This window comes from Chlorocebus sabaeus, chromosome 22 (genome assembly GCF_047675955.1).
Source record: "Chlorocebus sabaeus isolate Y175 chromosome 22, mChlSab1.0.hap1, whole genome shotgun sequence".
Classification (NCBI taxonomy): domain Eukaryota; kingdom Metazoa; phylum Chordata; class Mammalia; order Primates; family Cercopithecidae; genus Chlorocebus; species Chlorocebus sabaeus.
In genome coordinates, this window is record NC_132925.1 from 27,427,729 (window position 1) to 27,447,395 (window position 19,667).

Here is a 19,667-nt window from a genome sequence, read left to right on the forward strand (position 1 = left end):
CATGGCATTGCACTCCAGCCTGGGCAACAAGAGCGAAACTCTGTCTCAAAAAAAAAAAAATACCAACAACAACAAAAATACATATGTTTCTACTTTGTTTTCATAGTATTGATATTTGTTTCTGGTAAACCAAAGCTCCTATTTGAGGTATAGTTGCTCAGTTTCCCACCTCCTGTCTTCTCTCTATTTGCATGTACTTTTGAGTAGATGGGGTGAGAACAGGATTCTTTAGGTAAACAATATAGAACAGTTGGAATACTTTTCTTGTGTTGGTTCCTTGATTTAAGATTTTCTGTGTACCTAGCTCACAAAGGAATTTGTAGGGCATTTTAGCAAAGGGGAGGTAATATACAAAGGGCCAAGTAATTCAGCAATTGGGTCATTAAGACCCAGACAAAGCTTGGAGAATGCTTGTTAACTTTTCAGGAAGACATTGACTTCTATGATTACATTACCATTAGGATCATGAAGGTCAAACAAAAAAGTTACTCACTGGAAAGCAGAACCGGAACCAAAACTACTATCCCACTCGTGTTTAAGAATGTGGTGTTCATGTTCTGAAAATACAATTATGTATCTCTCAGTTAGAAAGATGTGAATTAAAGAAGCCCCAAGGAAAGGCATCTGTAACACTGCTGTGATGGAAAGCTGCCATTGAAGAAGATTCTCTTCTTGAATGCTGATAGCATCTCTGGTTTCATCCTGTGAAATCATGGATGAAACATCAAAGGATTAATGACTCAAACTCTGGTGAATCTGAACAAGTAGTAATTTCTTAGGGTCCTAAAAATTTCTATATGAATAGTCCTCCCCTTGTGATTCATGGCTTTCTTAAATATTAGGGCAGAACTGTTACAAACTGTTGTCCCCAGAAAAGATAATAGAAAATACATATTTCTGCAAAAATATAATTTAAATACATTTGTTTGTGATGGAAACATAATGGGGCATTATGGCAAGTAGGAGGCTTTGAAGTTTATCCTTAATCTTGTGAGGTTGATGTCAGCGTTGAGAAAGCCATGTTCTTCCACAGTAGGTCCTTCTGCCCACTGACCTGCGTGGCTCAGGGATCTGCTCAACTCTTTTGGTTCATGGACTCTGATATAATATCACTCTTTGCTGCTGTCCTGTCAAGTTCTTCCAAGACACTAGGACTTTGCCTTTCTTTTAGAAAATTACTGACTAATAGACTCCAATGCCTGTTTAACACTGTGATTCAGTAGGTGTTTATTGAACAGGTGTATGTATTTATTAGTATATATAAAAATGGCTCATACTAGATTCATAATTTTGATATGCATGTATTTTTTTTTTGAATTAGATGCTGTTTAGATGCTGGCCTTGAGTCAGAACCATTTTGCCAAGTAAACTTTCAGAGCCCTTCTCTCTGCAGGGAAGTATTACATGTAAATGCTGGGTGTTATGCAGCTTTTTAAGTACCTGGTACCTTTCTGCAATTATTCCTTTAATTAACAGAACCCATGAGGCTGTTCCACTGGGGTCACTGTGGTTGTGCTGATTTTCTGATACTTATTTTTCATGAAGAGATTGCTTTAGGAAATGTGTGTTAAGGCACAGACTACCTTAAATGTTAATCCTACCAGGTTGCCCATTATAAATTTCCACAAAAGGCTCAGTTTACATAAAATTACCAAAGAAGAGTTGGGAAACTTTCAGGAACCAAGCATCTTTGGATAGATTCTGGAACTACCTCTTAAATTAACCTGGAAGCTAGAATCAGAGGGATCTTTGGGTTTCTTAGTGTGCTACTTCATGCATTTTTCTACTAAAGTACCTGAGTGGCAGAGGGAAGTAAACTATTATATTCTTATGAAGTCAGGGGTCATAGCCCAAATTTTGTTGCCAGAGCTCAGGTTTGTTGAAGTTTCTAGAATGCTGTATCTTAAAAGTCCATGTGAATATTATATTGTATTCCGTAAGGTATACCTTCTTTTGATTTTTGATTTTTTTAAAAATTGAGGTAAAACTGACATACAGTGAAATGCGTGGGTCTTAAGTTCTGTATACAGTTTGAGTATTAACAAAAGCACACATTGGTATAATTCACATACCTATTGAGTATATACTGCATGTTTTAACATAGAAATAGTGTTTGAAATTATTTTCCATCCAGAAAATTGATGTCTTAGGAATATTTTCTCTTTTTCATTTTGTGGCTTCTGCTTGATACACCACACTGTATTCTTGAGGAATGATGGCAGTGGACAATGGCATGATTATTCCATTTCAAGAAGTGTGGCCTTCATCACCAAGATAGCTGTGCAAAATGATTAGACGTCATAATGGACTTTCTTTAGCTAAAGCCTAACATTAGCTAGAGAAATTGGCTAATGCCCATTATTGACTGAAACACCAAAAATTCCTGTTTCTATAATTGCAAACAGTTTATCACATCAAACCCTAGATCTATGGTCAGGAAATTAAAGAGTCAGTCACATTCATTGTTTTTGCTGGTAATCTCTTTTATAGTAAGGTCTTATTCACATAGGTGTGATCTACTATTTAACTCCTTTAATATTCTTTCCAGGAGAACATTTGATACTTTCCAGTACTCACCCTCCAGGAACTCCACTGATGACCTGTTCCTGGCTTTCATTCCCATTTCTTGAATTATTTCTTGAACATTCCCTGCAGCAACTCTTAGTGTTTGTACCTTCTTTTCCTCCAGAATCTTTCAGGGAGTAGATATTAAAGCTCTGTTTCAGTAGGGACCAAGTTTTAGTTATTGTATGTAGTACAATGCATACCTTAAGCTCAATAGATTGATTTCAGTTGTTGGTGTTAAGTAATAAAGGAAATACAAAGTTGGGTAAGGGATAGATAGACGCCTATGGTCAAGGAATGTTTACTAATATTAGCAAGGGAGGAAAGCAGGATGGGGAGGGCAGCGGTCCCTGGACTAGCTGGGTCAGCATCACCTTATGGAAATACCTCTACCCAGGTCTCCAGAATCCTGAATCAGAAACTCGGGGGCTTGGCAGCAGTCTGTGGTTTAATAAGTCTTCTAGGTGCTTCTAATGGTGCTAAAATTTGAGAACTACTGGGTTAGAGGAAAAAGCCAGGCAAAGATGTGGGCTCTGCTAAAATCAAGCTTCAGCCGGATACTTCAGGGAGCTTTGGAGTGTGAGTGGCACTTTAGAGTTGTCATTAAGAAAGAGGGCTGTCTTGGCCAGGCACAGTGACTCATGCCTGTAATCCCAGCACTTTGGGAAGCTGAGGCTGGTGGGTGGGTCACCTGAGGTCAGGAGTTCGAGACCAACCTGGCCGACGTGGAGAAACCCCGTTTCTACTAAGAAATACAAAAATTAGCCAGTTGCGGTGGCTTGCACTGTAATCTCAGCTACATGGGAGACTGAGGCAGGAGAATCGCTTGAACCTGGGAGGTGGAGGTTGCAGTGAGCCGAGATCACACCACCATACTTCAGCCTGAGCGACAGAGTGAGACTCTGTCTCAAAAACAAACAAACAAACAAAAAACAGAGGGCTATCTTGATACTCCATATTAATCAGGTATGGGCGACAGGGACTGTCCTAGTTGACAGACAGTGAGAGAGGGGCATAATATCCCAGATTCTTTGGGCAAGTTGGCTCTCAGGCAGCTGTGAGCTGATAGCGTCCAACAACCAAAGCATCTGGGCAGTGGGTATGCCAACCACGTAAAGGGGGTCTAGATGGGACATTACACTGAGTTACAGGAAGTTAGTTAACTAGCTTAAAGTTCCATAGCTAGTAGTGGGGTTTGAACTCAAGCAGTCTAGCACCAGAGTCCATCTTTCTAACCATTAGCTATACTATGTGCAGTAGTCAGAACGACAGTAGCAATAACAGCATGGGCGTAACTGAACAAGAGATGATTGAGAGGAGGGAGTTGCTTCTGACTGGGGTGAAAACAAAGAAGTTATCATGGAAGGGGTGTCATTTGATTTTGCTCTGAAGTAATAGTTCATGTAAAAATTTATGTAAGCAGCTTTTTAGGCAGAAGGAATAGCCTGAGAAAAGGCATAGTGGCCTGCAAGTGTGGTTTGTGTATAAGAAAGTTGGTTATTCTGTTTGACTTCGATTGGGCTTATCAGAGAGAGTTCTGGGAGAAAAGTTGTTCAACATTGGTTTGAGGCCAAGTAGTGGATATCCCTAGATGCCAGACAAGTGAAGATTTTTAAACTGGGAAGTGACATAATCAGAGTATACTTTAGAAAGATTAATGTGACAACAGATGAATAGGGGAAATTTTAGGAAAAGAAACTGGATCAGATAAGTAAGAGGGAGACAAGTCTGGAAGCAATCAATGTATAGGATAAACTGGGACCTGCTCTCAGCTGAGGCAATTAAACTGGAAAAGAAATAGATTGAAAAGATACTACAGAAAGAAGCAGTACAGAAGTTGGGGAACTGAAGGAGAGGGAGCCACTGCAGGTGCTAGCTGCTTAAGGGGATGCTGGTCCTTTTACAGATATAATAGATACAGCTTCTGAGGTGGAGGGTGATGAGAGTGTGTAGAGAAATTGCAGTTCAGGAGCATGCAGTTAGGCAAGAGGCATCCCATGTGAAGATGTCAAGCAAGTAGTTGGAAAATGCTGAACTAAAACTCAGGGATGAATATGTAGATTTAGAGAAACTTCATTGTAGAGGCAGTCATTGAAAGCTAAAAGGGCTGATAATAAAATTGCCAAGGATGGAAATAGTAAGAGCAAGTCAGTGTCATTAGGATTAGAATTCTTTTTTTTTTTTGAAACAGATTCTCGCTCAGTCACCCAGGCTGGAGTGAAGTGGCATGATCTCAGCTCACTGCAGCCTCGACCTCCCAGGCTCAAGTTCTCCTCCCAACTCTCAGCCTCCCAAGTAGCTGGGACCACAGCCACACAACATCATGCCTGCCTAATGTTTGTATGTTTTTTAGAGACGAGGTTTTGCTATGTTGCCCAGGCTGGTCTCGAACTTCTGAGCTCAAGCAATCCACCCACCTTGGTCTCCCAAAGTGCTGGGATTGTGGGTGTGAGTTACTACACTGGGCCAGGATTAGAAATCTTGGTCTCTTAATCTCTTGTTCAATTTTTTTTCCCATCGACTCACATGCCCTCCAAATGCATACCGAAGTTAAATATTGCATATTAAATGGAAAGAAAGTTAAAAGCCTTACTACTTTCTAATTCAGTGTAGGGAAAATAATGAGAAACATGAAAAAAAAAAAAAAAATCTCTGGGATGGGTGAAAGCAAACATGTGTCTTCTCAGTTCCTCCTAGGTGGTATCTTGACCTTTTATCCCCTGTCTTATTTTTTTCCAAAAATAAAAAGTAATTAAATGATTGGACTTTAAAAGTCTTTCTTGCTCTTACTATACTGTGGCTTAGATTTATAAATAAAAGAAACGGCGAAAATGTCAGCTGAGATACTAAGTAAAGTCAACTAGGAAGTGAGAGTAGGATTTCTTTCTGATAAGCCGTGAGAGTCAGATTTAGTTGTATTTGCAGTTGTTTCGGTTTAGATAATGCACAGTTCAGAAAGAGATGTTGTAAATATTCTGATTAATGGGGTTATAGAATGGTGTTAGTTGTTGTAACAGTCCCCTTATTCTGAATCCAGCTGTTTGTGGTGTTAGAAAACACTTCCATTAGAGGTCACTGCTTATTATCTAAGGAAATTCTAAAGATTTCCTAGGCCAAAAGTTTCTGGCATTCATATTTGGCCAAGGATTGTAAGTAAATTTGTGTTTCCAGCTTAAGCTAGTACAAGCAAGTGGATAGTCTATTCTTCAAAATTAACATTGGGGAAAGTGAGTTTCGGGTATAACTAGGAGGGAGGTATACTGAATACTGAGGGAGTCTAAAAGTGTAACAATCTAATTAGGAAGGAAGACCAAATTAAAAGAAGGGAGAGACTGGATCTTCCTATTGCTAGTGTACTATTGATATTTTAGTTTGGAGAGTTCTTTGTTGTGGAAGGCTGTCCTGTGCATTGTAGAATGTTTAGCAGCATCCCTGGCCTTTTAACTGCTAGGTGCTAGTACCACTCTCATAGTCATGACAATCAAAAATATCTCTAGACATTGATAAATGTCTCCTAGGGGGCAGAAATCACTGGTTGAGAACCAGCATGCTAGCAAACCCAGGGGGATCAAGCAAGAATGTGAAAGTCTGCGTGGTCCATATCTTAAGTGTTATAAGATGTGGAATAAATGAATGTTTGCCATTTGAGAAATGGATTTTTTGAACACTGTGCTTAGGACAGATTGTCCTGGTTATATAGAATCCGTTCCAAATAAGGACACATTGGTCAACCACTGAGGGGAGCAATTTGCCAGTATCTAGCACAAGTTGAAAAATACATAGCAATTCTATATCGATTTTATACCCTCGTGAAACTCTAAAACATCTGCATAAGGACTTATGCATAAGAATATTCATAGTAAAATGTTTTTGTAATAGGGAAACCCGGAGATAGCATTACTGGCCACCAGTAGGGAAACAGATACATTGTGGTGTGTTCACATGATGGAGTAAATATGCAGCAGATAAAATGAATGAATTATTATGGATTAATCGCAACAGTGGTCATAGAAAATACACCTATTGCAGAATAATTTTTACTTTATATCATCTGTATATATTTTAGAAACACCCTCAGGATGCTATATATTATTTACTCAAAATTATGACAATATCTGCTTCTGAGGAGAAATGGATGAAGAAGAATCAGACTAGAGAGAGAAAAATGGATAGCCTCAATTTCATTTAAATTTAAAGAAATTTTTAAAAGTCTGAAGTATATGCTACAAAGTGTTACATTTGGGTGGTAAGTTCATGCGTATTTGTTATTTTATCACTATGTGCACTTTCATTATTTCTTTTTCAGTTTAATTCTTTGTGCTTTCATTAATTCTTTTTCAATAATGTAAAGGAAAAGACTTGATAGCACAAATTGATGTTCTTGATTGCATTTTGGGATACATTTATTTGTACCTTTTTTGAAATACCTTTTGGCCATAGATTTCATTTAACCCGTAATGTGTTTGAAGAAAGTAATTGTGCTCTGTGCCATTTCCTATTCACATTTCCATGCACTAAGTCATGGTTTCATGATTCATTCTTGCACAAATGTGTAGATCTGGATTCTCACACATTGAAATAAACGCAGCTGTGTTTATTTCAATGCGATTACATTCAAATAAACACACATGGGATCCCTTGTGAGCGTGAACCCATAAAACACTTGTTGATTTGGTTCTGAAATTGTGTGTTCAAATAAACACACTTGTTTTAAGGGAAGTTTCGCTTTACTCAAATGTTCATGCCTTGAACATGTGTTTTATAGAGGGCAGATGTAGAGTGTCTTAAAAGAATAATAGTTCTTTAGAGGCTGAGTCATTGCTTTAGACAAATACAGAATTTATTTAATGGACTATTTTTTAAAATATGTTGGTAATTGTCTATATAAGTAATAAAAATCTTTGAATATCTCATTTTATGTAGTAATTCATTTAGTTTTGACAGGTTAAGTGAATGGAATAGAATTTTAAACAAATTAATATGTAAAATATATTAGTGAGTATATTTTTAAGAAACTGATAAAATAACAATTGAAGGAACCTTTTTTAATTTTGGAAACTGCTTCTTGCTTAAGCAGACTTACAAAACTGTTTTTTTACACTTCATATTTTAGAATGAAAATAAAGTTCTAAACCAGGAAGGATACTATTCACATTTATATTTCTGCTGAAACGGAAATGGATGAAGAAGAATCAGGTTACATGTGTAACCTGAAAAGAAATGAATTAACATGCTTCATACTTGTACAAAGTATTTTAATCAAACAGAAAATAACTTTCAAATAACTGATATTTGATATTATCTGTTTTTACCAAATGAACTGCAGACTGTAACAGCCAGTGGTCTTCTTTTTCCCTTCCAAAATATGGGGGAAATTCATATGTGTGGTGTCTTGCAAATATTAAGGAAATATCCAAACTGACATCTCCTTTTGACCTGGAGGCCTGAGAGTTTGTATTTTATTGTTAGGTTCTTTGGTTCAGAAGTCATATTAGGCTCACAGCTTTGCCTCCCGTATGGGAGGAGTGCTCAGGGTCAGCGATTTATGTGTGTGGAGGGAGGGAAGAGGTGGCAGGTTGTCAATGGAGGGATCTCTTCCAAACATCTCCTTTGCCCAGTCAGGGCCTGATTGTTTGTGGCCTCAGAGGCCCTCCTCTTCCCTGCCTTCTTCTCAGGATCCATGGATTTTGTTCACATACCCCGGTGAAGCTCCTAGAAGATTTTAGGTCCATCTCACAGAACCAGACAGAAGGCAGTACCCCCTACTTCGTACCACAAGGAATGTACAAATACCTCTCTACAAAGCCTGCATTTCTTTTTATTAAACTCGTATTTTCTGGTCAGTCATTGCTGGGTTTGGCCTTTTAGGAATTTTTATCCAGGCATCACAAAAGGTTAAATATTATTATGTACATAAATTCCCCAAATATAAAACTTCTATAGAGAAAATAAAATTGTATAAAGTTTTAAAAATTGTTGTTTTTACTTCACAAGTAATACATAAATACATTTTTTTTGGTCAAAAACCAATACATTTCAGAATAAAATTGTCCTGTTTCATTTTTGTACTAATTTCTGAAATTATTTTAAATTAAAATAGAAAACATTTTTATTATTTATTATTTGCTGTTTTACATGTTTATAGCCTACCTTTCTAGAAAGGAATCTTCATGAAAACAGGGACCTTTGTTTTATTTGCCCTTTTTATCCAGGGCTTATTACAGGGCCTGATATGTATTAAACACTCAACAAATGTTTGTGATTGAATACTGAGTGAATAAAAGAGCAAATTTTCCTGACTTTCATTCTCAGCCTTAATGTTTTACCAGTCCATGTCCACCAACTCCCCAGGCTACCTACTTTGTCACTTAGATGTGTATTCTTCAAAACCCTTTCAGTGCATTTGCGTACTTATATATGGTTTCACAGAGAAAGCAGAGCATAGTTGCTATTTTCCTATACCTTTGAAAAACTTAGTATTGCTATCACACTTTTTATTTTTTTTCCAGTCTGATTTGCAAAAAATAGTATTTTGTTTTAATTTAAATTTTCCATGATAACTGAGGTGATTTCATCTGTTTATTGGCCAGTGTTTTCCCCCCTGAAATTACCTGCTTATATGTCTTGCCCATTTCACTATTGGGTTCTCCTTCCTTTTCTACCTTTTCTTGATACTGTTTGTGAATGAGCTTTACATATATAGTCTGTATATTATCTCTTTGACTGTATGTATGTATGTGTTAGACATATATTTATATGGCAAATATTTTTTACACTTTTTTTTATCTTTGTAGTGTCATGTCTCAGGGGGATGTTGACAGTTTGCAGGTAGTCAACTTTATCAATTTTTCCCTTTTTATGTCTTTTTGAACTTTAAGAGACTCTTTCCTACACCAGTGTCATTGATATAGGTTGATTCACACATGTTAAGCCCTTTAAAAAATCTATCTGCAATTTATTGTTAATGTTGTGAGATAAAGATGAATCTTTTTGTCCCTCCCATCATCTCCATCCTCCACACAGGGGCGGACAGTTGTTCCAGCCCCGTCTGTAGTCTAGTGGGTGTTTTCTCTAATTTGAATGCTTTTATCACGTACAAATGTTTTTGAGATGGTTTTTGAATTTACATGTTATATTCTATCAATTTATTATTATATTTCTTTGGAAATAAGTGATTGACTTATAGCTTTATAATCCTCTTGCTATCTGATAGAGCAAATTCTCTAAATTTTTTGGCAATTCTTGAATATTTATTCTTCTAAATGAATTTAGAATCGCCTCTTGATTCTAAATGTTGCATTTGGATTTTTATCTGAATTGCATGCAACTGATAGATTCATGTGGGGAAAGTTGTCATAAAATACTGATTATCCATCCAGGAACATTCACTCCATTTACTCAAGCTTTTTCTTCCATCTTTCAGGAAATGTTAGTTTTTTTCCTACAAATCTCACTTATTTTTTTTCTTGGGTTTATTCTCAGATACTTTATAGTTTTTGTTGCCATGATGAAGGAGATTTGTTTTCAACAATTGATTATTGCTGATATATGGAAACTATTTTATTTTTTTCAAAAAAATCGCCCATATATCTGGCCACCTTGTGAAACCTTTTATTTTACTAGTTTGTCAGTTGATTTTTTTTTTTTTTTTGTCTCATACAAAATCAGATCGTAACAGTTGTGTCAACCTGTTCAATCATTTGGTTTTCTTCTCTTTATTTATTTTTTTGACTAGTACATTGGCTAGCACTTCTAATATAATGTTGATTGTTCTTAGTGATAGTGTACATCCTTATTTGTACTTTTTAAACATATTTTAATTAATCTAATATTTACTATTAACAATAGTTTTATTTACTTATTTATTTATTTTTTATTTTTGAGATGGAGTCTCGCTCTGTTGCCCAGGCCTGGAGGACAGTGGCGTGATCTCAGCTCACTGCAAGCTCCGCCTCCCAGGTTCAAGGAATTATCTGCCTCAGCCTCCCAAGTAGCTGGGATTACAGATGCCCACCACCACACCTGGATAATTTTTGTATTTTTAGTAGAGATGGGGTTTCACCATCTTGGTCAGGCTGGTCTTGAACTCCTGACCTCGTGATCTACTCGCCTTGGCCTCCCAAAGTACTGGGATTACAGATCTGAGCCACTGCGCCCCACCTAGTTTTTTTTTTTTTTTTTTTTTTTTTCCAAACGTGTATGTGTGTTTCTCCTAGACCTCTTTATCAGGTTAAGGAAGTTCTTTTCTATTCTTAGCTGAGAAATTTTATTATGAATGCATGTTAAGATAGTTTGTTGGGCCAGGTGCAGTGGCTCACTCTTGTAATCCCATCACTTTGGGAGGCTGAGACAGGAGGATCACCTGAGGTCAGGAGCTCAAGACCAGGCCGGCCAATGTGGTGAAACCCCGACTCTACTAAAAATACAAAAAAGTAGCCAGGCATGGTGGCAGGGTGGTGGGCGCCTGTAATCCCAACCACTTGGGAGGTTGTGGCAAGAGAATCGCTTGACCCCCGGGAGGCGGAGGTTGCAGTGAGCCGAGATGGTGCCATTGCACTCCAGCCTGGGCAACAAGAGCGAAACTCTGTTTAAAAAAAAAAAGTCATTTTCTTCCTTACGTGGTTAATGTAGTGAATTCCACTGATAAATTTTCTGATGTTACTAAGGAATTTTACATCTACTTTGAAGTGTGAGTGGATAATAACTTTGCTTTGCTGTTCTTACAGCTTCTAGCACAGGGTTAAAGTGAACCTCAGCTAAAATAATTTTCTATAACCTCTCTGTGCTGTGGAATAATTCACTTAAAGAGACAATTATTTATTCGAACTTCTATGAAACTGCCTCAGGACTTGTACTTTTTTTTTTTCTTTCTTTTTTTTTTTTTTTTTTGAGGATGTAGATCTTTGGCAACTGCTTTAACTTTTTTCCAATGGTGGTTTTGTTGTTGGGTTTTCTGTTTGTTTTTTGGTCAGTTTTGATAATTTATATTTTGTTATCTTCCTGTCCACTTCATGTAGGCTTTGAAGTTTTTGGTATAAAGTTGTTCTTACTGTTCTTTTCTAATGCTTAATCTTTTTTGTGTCTCTAGTTTTTGTTGCTCATGTATTTATTAAATTCTTTTATCCTAATCAGTTCAATTTTTGTTCTTTTTATTTTGTTCATTTTTCTAGTTCTTGTTTTGAAATAATTGATTTATTTTTAAACTTTTTTATTCTCTAAAATGCTATTGATGCACTGTTTCCTGTGAGTACCATTTTGATGGTATATCACAGTTTTCTCAGGTAGTGTGGTGGTTGTCGTTCAGTTTGTTTTTAAAATTTAACCATTCATTTATTCTCAAACCAATACATTATTTTAAAATGTGGTTTAAAATTTCCCATTTTTTTGGTCTGTTACTTCACTATTATGTTACTGTATTTAGGTTAGTGAGTATGATCTGCAGGTTAGCAGTATTTAGAAATTTGTTAATATTTTCTTTGTTGGCTGCTGTACAACTATTCTCTGAATATTCACATCTTTGAAAAGAAAGTCAGTTCTTTTTATGTGGGGTCCTGAGTACGTATATTCATATCAGGTTAATATTATGTCTCTTAGGTAGATATGTGTTTGTTATTCCTAGCCTTCATAATATTACTTATTTTTCTTTTGATTTGTCTCTTATTTTCAGAGAGGTGTTCTAATCTGATTGTGATTGTCAAGTTGTGTTATGGGTTTTGCCTTTTTTTTTCTTTATATATTTCAAAGCTATGTTAAGTATATAAATAATTGGTGATTGTTATCCACTTTTGGAAGGTTATTCTTTTTGGTGGTATAAATATTTCTTTTTCCCTTGTAATGATTTGCTTCTTGATTACTTTTTTGTTTATTGTTGATACTGCTATACCTACTTTTTTCTTTTCATTTGCCCGCTGTATGGTTTCACATCCCTGAATTTTAAACTTCTACGTGTCATTTTGTTTTAGATGTGTCTTTTATGGATATGGACATAGCTGGGTTTTACTTTTTGGTTAGTCTGAACATAACTCTGAATAGCCTATTTATATTTATCGTGACTTAAACCTCCTATTTTTTTCTGTTATCCTTTCTCTTCATTTCCACTTTCCAGACTTTTCTTGGGATGATTAAATTGTTTTATTCTTTATTTGCTCTGTTGGTTTGAATAGCATACATTCCTTTCTATTTTGTGGTTGCTTTTATATTGTTAACATACGTATTTAAACATGTTTTTCTCACAACATCTACAGTTATAGGTATCTGTAGCTTCTCCCTAAGCAAGAGAACTTGAGTATCCTCTTATTCTCCTCCATTCTCTTTCTTGGACCTCTCAGGTTGATGAAAAAAAAAAAAAGGAAAACATCTCCTGGATTATTGTTAAAAGGAAGTTTGGTGCTTCTTGTGTGTATAATGTTTTGTTCTTTTCTTGAGAGTTTTTAAGGATTTCTGTTTATCCTTGCTGCTCGGAATTTTTCATTGATATGTCTTAGGTGTTTTTGTTTTTAGTTTATCCCAATTGTCCGCCTCCTTTCAATGTGGAGGCTGTTGGAGTCATGTTCTTCAGTTATGTCAGATTCTCTGTTTTCTGCTATTTTTTTTTTTTAGACGGAGTCTCGCTGTGTCACCCAGGCTGGAGTGCAGTGGCGCGATCTCGGCTCACTGCAACCTCCGCCTCCCAGGTTCACACCATTCTCCTGCGTCAGCCTCCCGAGTAACTGGGACTACAGGTACCCGCCACCATGCCCGGCTAACTTTTTGTATTTTTAGTAGAGACGGGATTTCACCATGTTAGCCAGGATGATCTCGATCTCCTGACCTTGTGATCCACCTGCCTCAGCCTCCCAAAGTGCTGGGATTACAGGTGTAAGCCACCGTGACCAGCCATTTTCTGCTATTTTCTTATGTTGCCTCTTCTCCTCCAATCTCTCTATTTTCACCTCTTGGAACTGCTAACAGATGGATGGAAGGTAGATTTGTCCTCTGTGTCTCCTAATTTTTCTTTTTTTAACCATTTCTTTCTTTCTTTCTTTTGCATTCTGGGGACATCCTTGGCCCAAGTTCCACTCATAATTCTTTTTTCAGTGACATTCTTTCAGTGGTGTCCTAACAGTCTAATCAGTCTTATAGTTCAATAAATAAATTTTTAATTTCCAGCTTCCCAAAATTGCATTTCCAGTACTCAAGATTCTTTTTAGATACATCCAGATGTTTTGAAGTCTATGTAAAAAGATGTCTGATCCAAGCATATAGATTCCAACAATCACACAGAGCTCTGTTCAGATCTTGTTTCACTGCCATTAACTGTGTTGTGGCTGATTACCTGTTGCATCTGAGGTTCAATTTTCTAGCAAAACTGTGGTAAAAATACTATACTGCCTATATTGTTGTAGGGATGAAATCCCATAGTTGTAATAATATTACCTAACTTAGCTAACTAGGTGCCAGGAACTGTACTGGGCTATTTTACTCACATGTGTTATTTCATTTAATTGAGCAATTCCTTCATAACAATCTTAACAATACGTCCTTGATAGTTTCTTGATATCCTACTCCTTTGAAAGTAACCGAACTTGTTGCTTTAGTTGTTGAAATTTATTGCAAGAGCGAGTCTTTGATCACTGGTTCTCCTATTGCTATCTCAAACTTACCACGTTAGCAGTATTTTATAGAGGTGTGTTTGGCCTACCCTCGACTGTGTTTCTTGTTTAGAGTGATTGCTTTTTTATTCTTTTAAAAATCTGCTCAGTGTTTGGCTCTGTGTTGTCCTTCCACATTATAAAAATTGATTTATTCTTGAGAAGGAATGACTCAAGGCTGTAGAGGGCAGTATAAGCCAACTCAAGTGGACTTTCCTGGGTTAGTGAAGTGGTACAACTGTTGTTAATGTTGAAGTGTCCAGATAGGTTTGATACCCCAAGTATCTGAGCACTGGCCATTAGAATTGTTTCAGACTTAAAGGAAGATAAAATGGGAAGTGTTTTAGAACCAAAGAATCACATAAACCCACAAAAAGATGGCAATTATGCAACAATGTTCTAAGAGCCCTTAGAAACTCTCGTGGCAAAACCAAAGCCATTACCTGGATAATCTCAACCTGAAAACAATTCATCTCAGTGAACTTGATGATAAAGTTGCTTGTAAAGAATTTACTTTCTTTGCTTGCCTAGTTGAATAATTTCAATTAAAAACAGTAAAATCCTCCACTGTCCTCCCCTTTTCCTCTCTCTACCTTCACCAACTTATAACGACATGGACTGTTTAGTTGTTTACCAAATGATGAGCTATTACTAAATTTAGAAAATAATATCAGTTCAGGTTTATTTGACATTCTCTTATTCTGTTGCCAGTGTTTATGGACAGTTTGATTATCCAGTGTTTGCTTGATTATATCACTTTTCTAGTTAATAAAATGTTTTTGGACTATATTTTCATTAAGTTGTATAGGTTTTCATTTAGGGAAAAAAATCCTGGCAATATTGTCACCTTTGTTGCCTACACTGATCATCTGATAGGGATGAACATCTAGAGAGAAGTAAAGTACAGGATAATGCCAATTATATATTTTAGTTAGATAGCATTTTATCTGCTCATTTCTTTTGGTGTTTGGCTTTAGAGAAGTGTAGTTTCCATGGTTGAAAAAAAATTTTTTTAATTATATCTAACAATATCTGATGATGTAATACCGGACATTTTACTAATTTCCTCAGATAATTATGTCTAATTTAAATAATTTTAATAGGCAGTAGTCCTTGAGTAACGTAGTATCTCAAAAGTTTTAATAAAAATTAAATGGCAAGTTTTCTAAATGTAGATAAATGAAGCATATATGCCAGAAATGATAGCTGTGCTGTCTTCAGGTCTTTCTTGTATGTTTGACAATTTAAAATGTGTTGAGGCCAGGTGTGGTGGCTCATGCCTGTAATCCCAGCATTTTATGAGGCTGAGGTAGGAGGATCAGTTGAGCCCCGTTGGTCAAGGCTGCGGTGAGCAGTGATTGTGCCATTGCCTACCAGCTTCGGTGACACAGCAAGACTTTGTCTCAAAATAAAATGATGAGAAAAAGAAATGTGATAAGAACCAAGGAATATAAAATTAGTTCAGAAAAAGAAAAAGAAAAATGTGAAGACACCAAATGTTCTCATCATATTCTCATTTAATTTTTTACCATGACCAGTGGTTGCCATTATCTTTGCAAATGTGGGGAAACTGGGACTCAGGCAATACCAGTGACATGCTGAAGTTGAAATGGTTCATAAATTACAATACTATAACTTTAGTCTTGCCTATAAAATTTGCTTAGAATTAAATAGGTATTTTATGATTTTATTGGCACAAATGTGATTTTCTTCAATATCTTTTTCAAAACACTGCTTACATTTTGTTGAATGAATAACTGACTTTTTTTTCTTTTAGCTAGAGAAGATGTTGTCTGAAAATTCTCATCAGTTTATTGACCTCACTAATTCGTGACTTTGGGCAGTTTCTCATTTTCAATTTTGCCTTAGAGGATTTTTCTGTGTGTTCTAAGGTATAGTTAAGCTTGATTGTGTATTACGTGTGTGTGAAAGCCAAAGTTTGAAAGAATCTATAGAACTAAGAGCAGTAAGACATTAATCAGACAAAATTACAAATTGAATAAATTTGTGATGCAGATTTACTTTTTGACAGTCAATATTTTTTAGATATAAAATATTGATTGATCTATCTATCTAGTTATTTTTACTTTGTGATTTTTGTTTTAGCATTAGGGGCTTGTGTCTTTGGTTACAGGGGATTGACCAAAACTTATGATTTTTCTTTCCTCCCAAAGCTCTTTATAAGCATTAAATTGCAACAAGATATTTAGTTATTTATTTATTTTTGAGATGGAGTCTCGCTCTGTCGCCAGGCTGTAGTACAGTGGCACGATCTTGTCTCACTGCAACCTCCGCCTCCTGGGTTCAAGCAGTTCTCCTGCCTCAGCCTCCTGAGTAGCTGGGACTACAGGCGTGCGCCACCATACCCAGCTAATTTTTGTATTTTTAGTAGAGATGGGGTTTCACCATATTGGCCAGGATGGTCTCGATCTCCTGACCTCGTGATCTGCCCGCCTCAGCCTCCCAAAGTGCTGGGATTACAGGCATGACCCACCGTGCCCGGCTGAGGATATTTATTTTTTATGGTATCTCTGAAAAGCACATAAAATTCGTTGCCGTGAATCTCATTATTAAAACACTGAACTGGATCGCTGATACGCCTGTTCTCTAAAGAGGAGGGGGTGGACTCAGTATATAGTACTGTTGGTGTAAGTGTGGATCACAATATGATTCACCCAGCTAAGAAGTAAACCCATATTTTGGTTTTAAATTTGTCAAAAGAACATTTCCAAAGGGAATGCATGGCGGGAATGGAAGGAAAGATTGGAAAGTAAAGATATTCTGCTACTATCTTACTAGGAGAAGAATTTGAAGCCTACTTTTCTAAATCTCAGTATCCTCATCTATAAAATGGGAAAGTAATAGTACCTGCCTCACTGATTATTAGGCATAAGGAACAATAGAATGATGAATAGTGAGATAAGGCATATAAATGGCTTCTGTAGTACTTGACACATGGTGTTCTCTAAGTAATTGATAATAAATGGTAAAAGTTAATTCTTATTGCTGCAGTAATCGTAAATGAAAATTAATGCCTGAAATTCAGTGGTGGCAAAGGGACTGGAAAGAAAATATCAAATGAATGAAGGGTAGATAAGTAGACCCCATAAGCGCTTAGTGATTGATGTGATGTGGGTATTGCAGTAAGGAGGCTCACCAAGGTGACGAGCCCGGTTCAAGCATAGAGGGCTCTATTAGAAGTACTGTCTTATCTCAAGAAAGTAAGGTTTTCAAATATCAATGAGGCAAAGAAGTAGGGGGAAAAATAACCTTGAGAACAACTTCTGTTTTTATTTGACACACTTGTTTTAATGAATTTGTATCTAACATTCACCATGTTTCAGTGGTTTTAGATAAAGTGCATTTTTGCCGCTGTTGTTCTTGTTGGCTCTCCTACCTAAGCAATTCAAGTTTTCAGAACTAATTTGTTTGACTAGTCAATGTTCTCTCTTAAACAGCTAAGTGGCAAAATTCCTGCCCTTGCTCTGTTGTAAAGAATCAGCTCTTTAAGATAAACAGTATCTAGAAGCATGGCCAGGTGCATTCACTGCACTGTAAGAGGGAGACATGGGGGGAGTAGTCAGGAAGCATGTAGGTGGGAAGGGTTTCCTGTTTCCAGGCAACAGCAAGGAGCTACAGACAGAAAGCAACTTGAATATAAATTCATTCAAGAAAGGACGTTTTACCACCTTGCCTTCTAAGCAGTGGGGACACAGACTTGACTGAAAGATAGGGTGAGGTTGAAGCTTCATTTGTCAGTGGGTAAAGTTATTAGAAACCTATTTTTCATTAGATTTTATGTGTATGAAAAATATCACATACTAGTGGCCAGGTTAGCATTTTAAAATATTTGAAAAATAGTAGCATCTATGCTTGCCTTCCTTCCAATTTTCCAGGAACATGGGTTTTTTTGTGGCTTCATTTTCCTATCTTTCTGCCTGAAGAGCAGAGGGGCTCGTGGCCCCGAAACAGGCTCTTTCCCTGCCTAACTCCATCTGCAGGAAGGAGAAGCACAGCACACTCAGTTCAAAGAGGGGTGCCTCCTCCCTTGAAGAAGTCCATCCAGAGGTTCACAGGGAGCAGATGAGGGAAGAGTTCCTCCTGCTCCCTGGACCAAGGGGAATGTGGACCTGTCCCCTGCTTGTGACATTTTCCCCATCCTGTCAAATGTAAGAGTAGCAGATTTGGAAGAGTGGAAGAAGGCAGTTGCAGGCGGCAGCTACCTGATTGGGGTGAGTTATTCTTGAGGCATTTGAGATATTGAGTTGATGATTTAAATATTGGCCCACTAAAGATTTGATAAGTAGTGTAGTCATTCCTTGGGCCCTGAGGGACCCCCTTGTTCTATACTGGAGCCCTTGCTTAATGAGAGGGATTACCCATGCTCAGAAGAGGTACGTGTCAAACGCATGCAGTCTTTTTTCTCACTTCCACATTGTGTTTCCTCTAGTTGTTGAGGTGAACTCCTTTTAAGATAGACTTTACTGTTTCATTATACTGCTTATATTTAGGAGTTTTTCTTCAAAATCTATGTCAGAAGATAGGTCTCATAAAGGGCGAGTAAGCACTGGGCGAATCATGCACTGGAATTTATCTTTTGATTAAGTTTGAGAGTGTGCCTGAAACAGTTGGGTGTTTCATCTCTCAGTCTGGAGCCTCCTTTAGTAACTTGTCCTGAGACTATAGGCAACCTACTAGCTAGTTATGGGGCCACCAAAAGAGCTGCCCAGACACTTAAGCAAACACACAGGGTCCAAGCTTCATACTGGATCTCCTCTTGCCATGTATTCGAGGATGAATCACTGCTTGAAGGGTCTAATCTGTCTCCTTATTGTCCTGTCTGGAAGGGTCACATTATTTAAGTGTAACTCCTGAGAGCCTGGCAGGTCTTTTCACACAAATGTTGATGGATGCTTTGCAGTCCCTCCCATCCCAGCAGATTTCTTTGTGCCTCTTTTTACATAGACACTTAACCTGTGTTGAGGGAGCTTCTTTTATGACCAGAAAGAAGACGTTCAAGGAGTTTAATCCTCCCTGTTGGTATAGTTTGTTCTTCCCCAGTTTGCATATTCGGCTTTTAGTTAGATATCAAGCTGCCTGTCTCTTACTGTATCAGTCTTCATTCTATCACTTGTGTTCTTAAATGTCTTGTGGGAACATGAAAAAAGTACCTATGATGGTTGAATATCTTTAGTTTTACTATCATTTTCTATAGAATTTTAAAATCTAGTTTTAAGAACACAAGTTGGCAAGCTCTGGAGTATTTTTTGTTAATTATATAAATTATATATTTATGGCAGTGGATTTTTTTTCCCTACGTAACTTTGGATTGTACTTGAGAAGCTCATTTCAAATCAGCACAGCAGATTTTAAAAAGCCAATAATCTTTTATGTAAAATTTGAGTTACTTATGGCATTATATATGCAGTTAATTGGGTCTAGTTCATTTTAATCGCTTGACATCAGTTATAG

The 19,667-nt window shown here is 37.0% G+C and overlaps 1 protein-coding gene across 14 annotated transcripts in view; it reads left to right on the forward strand.

Moving 5' to 3' along the window:
- BBX (BBX high mobility group box domain containing) overlaps positions 1 to 19,667 on the forward strand; it is a 274,025-nt gene that overhangs the window by 32,796 nt on the left and 221,562 nt on the right. For 5 of the 14 annotated variants that reach the window (XM_073009700.1, XM_073009699.1, XM_073009703.1 and 2 more), the window contains one exon: positions 13,165 to 13,286. The exons of the other annotated variants lie outside the window; for them this stretch is intronic. The gene's annotated coding sequence lies outside the window, so the exon portion shown is untranslated. The remainder of the gene's footprint in view (positions 1 to 13,164; positions 13,287 to 19,667) is intronic. 14 annotated transcript variants of the gene reach the window in all.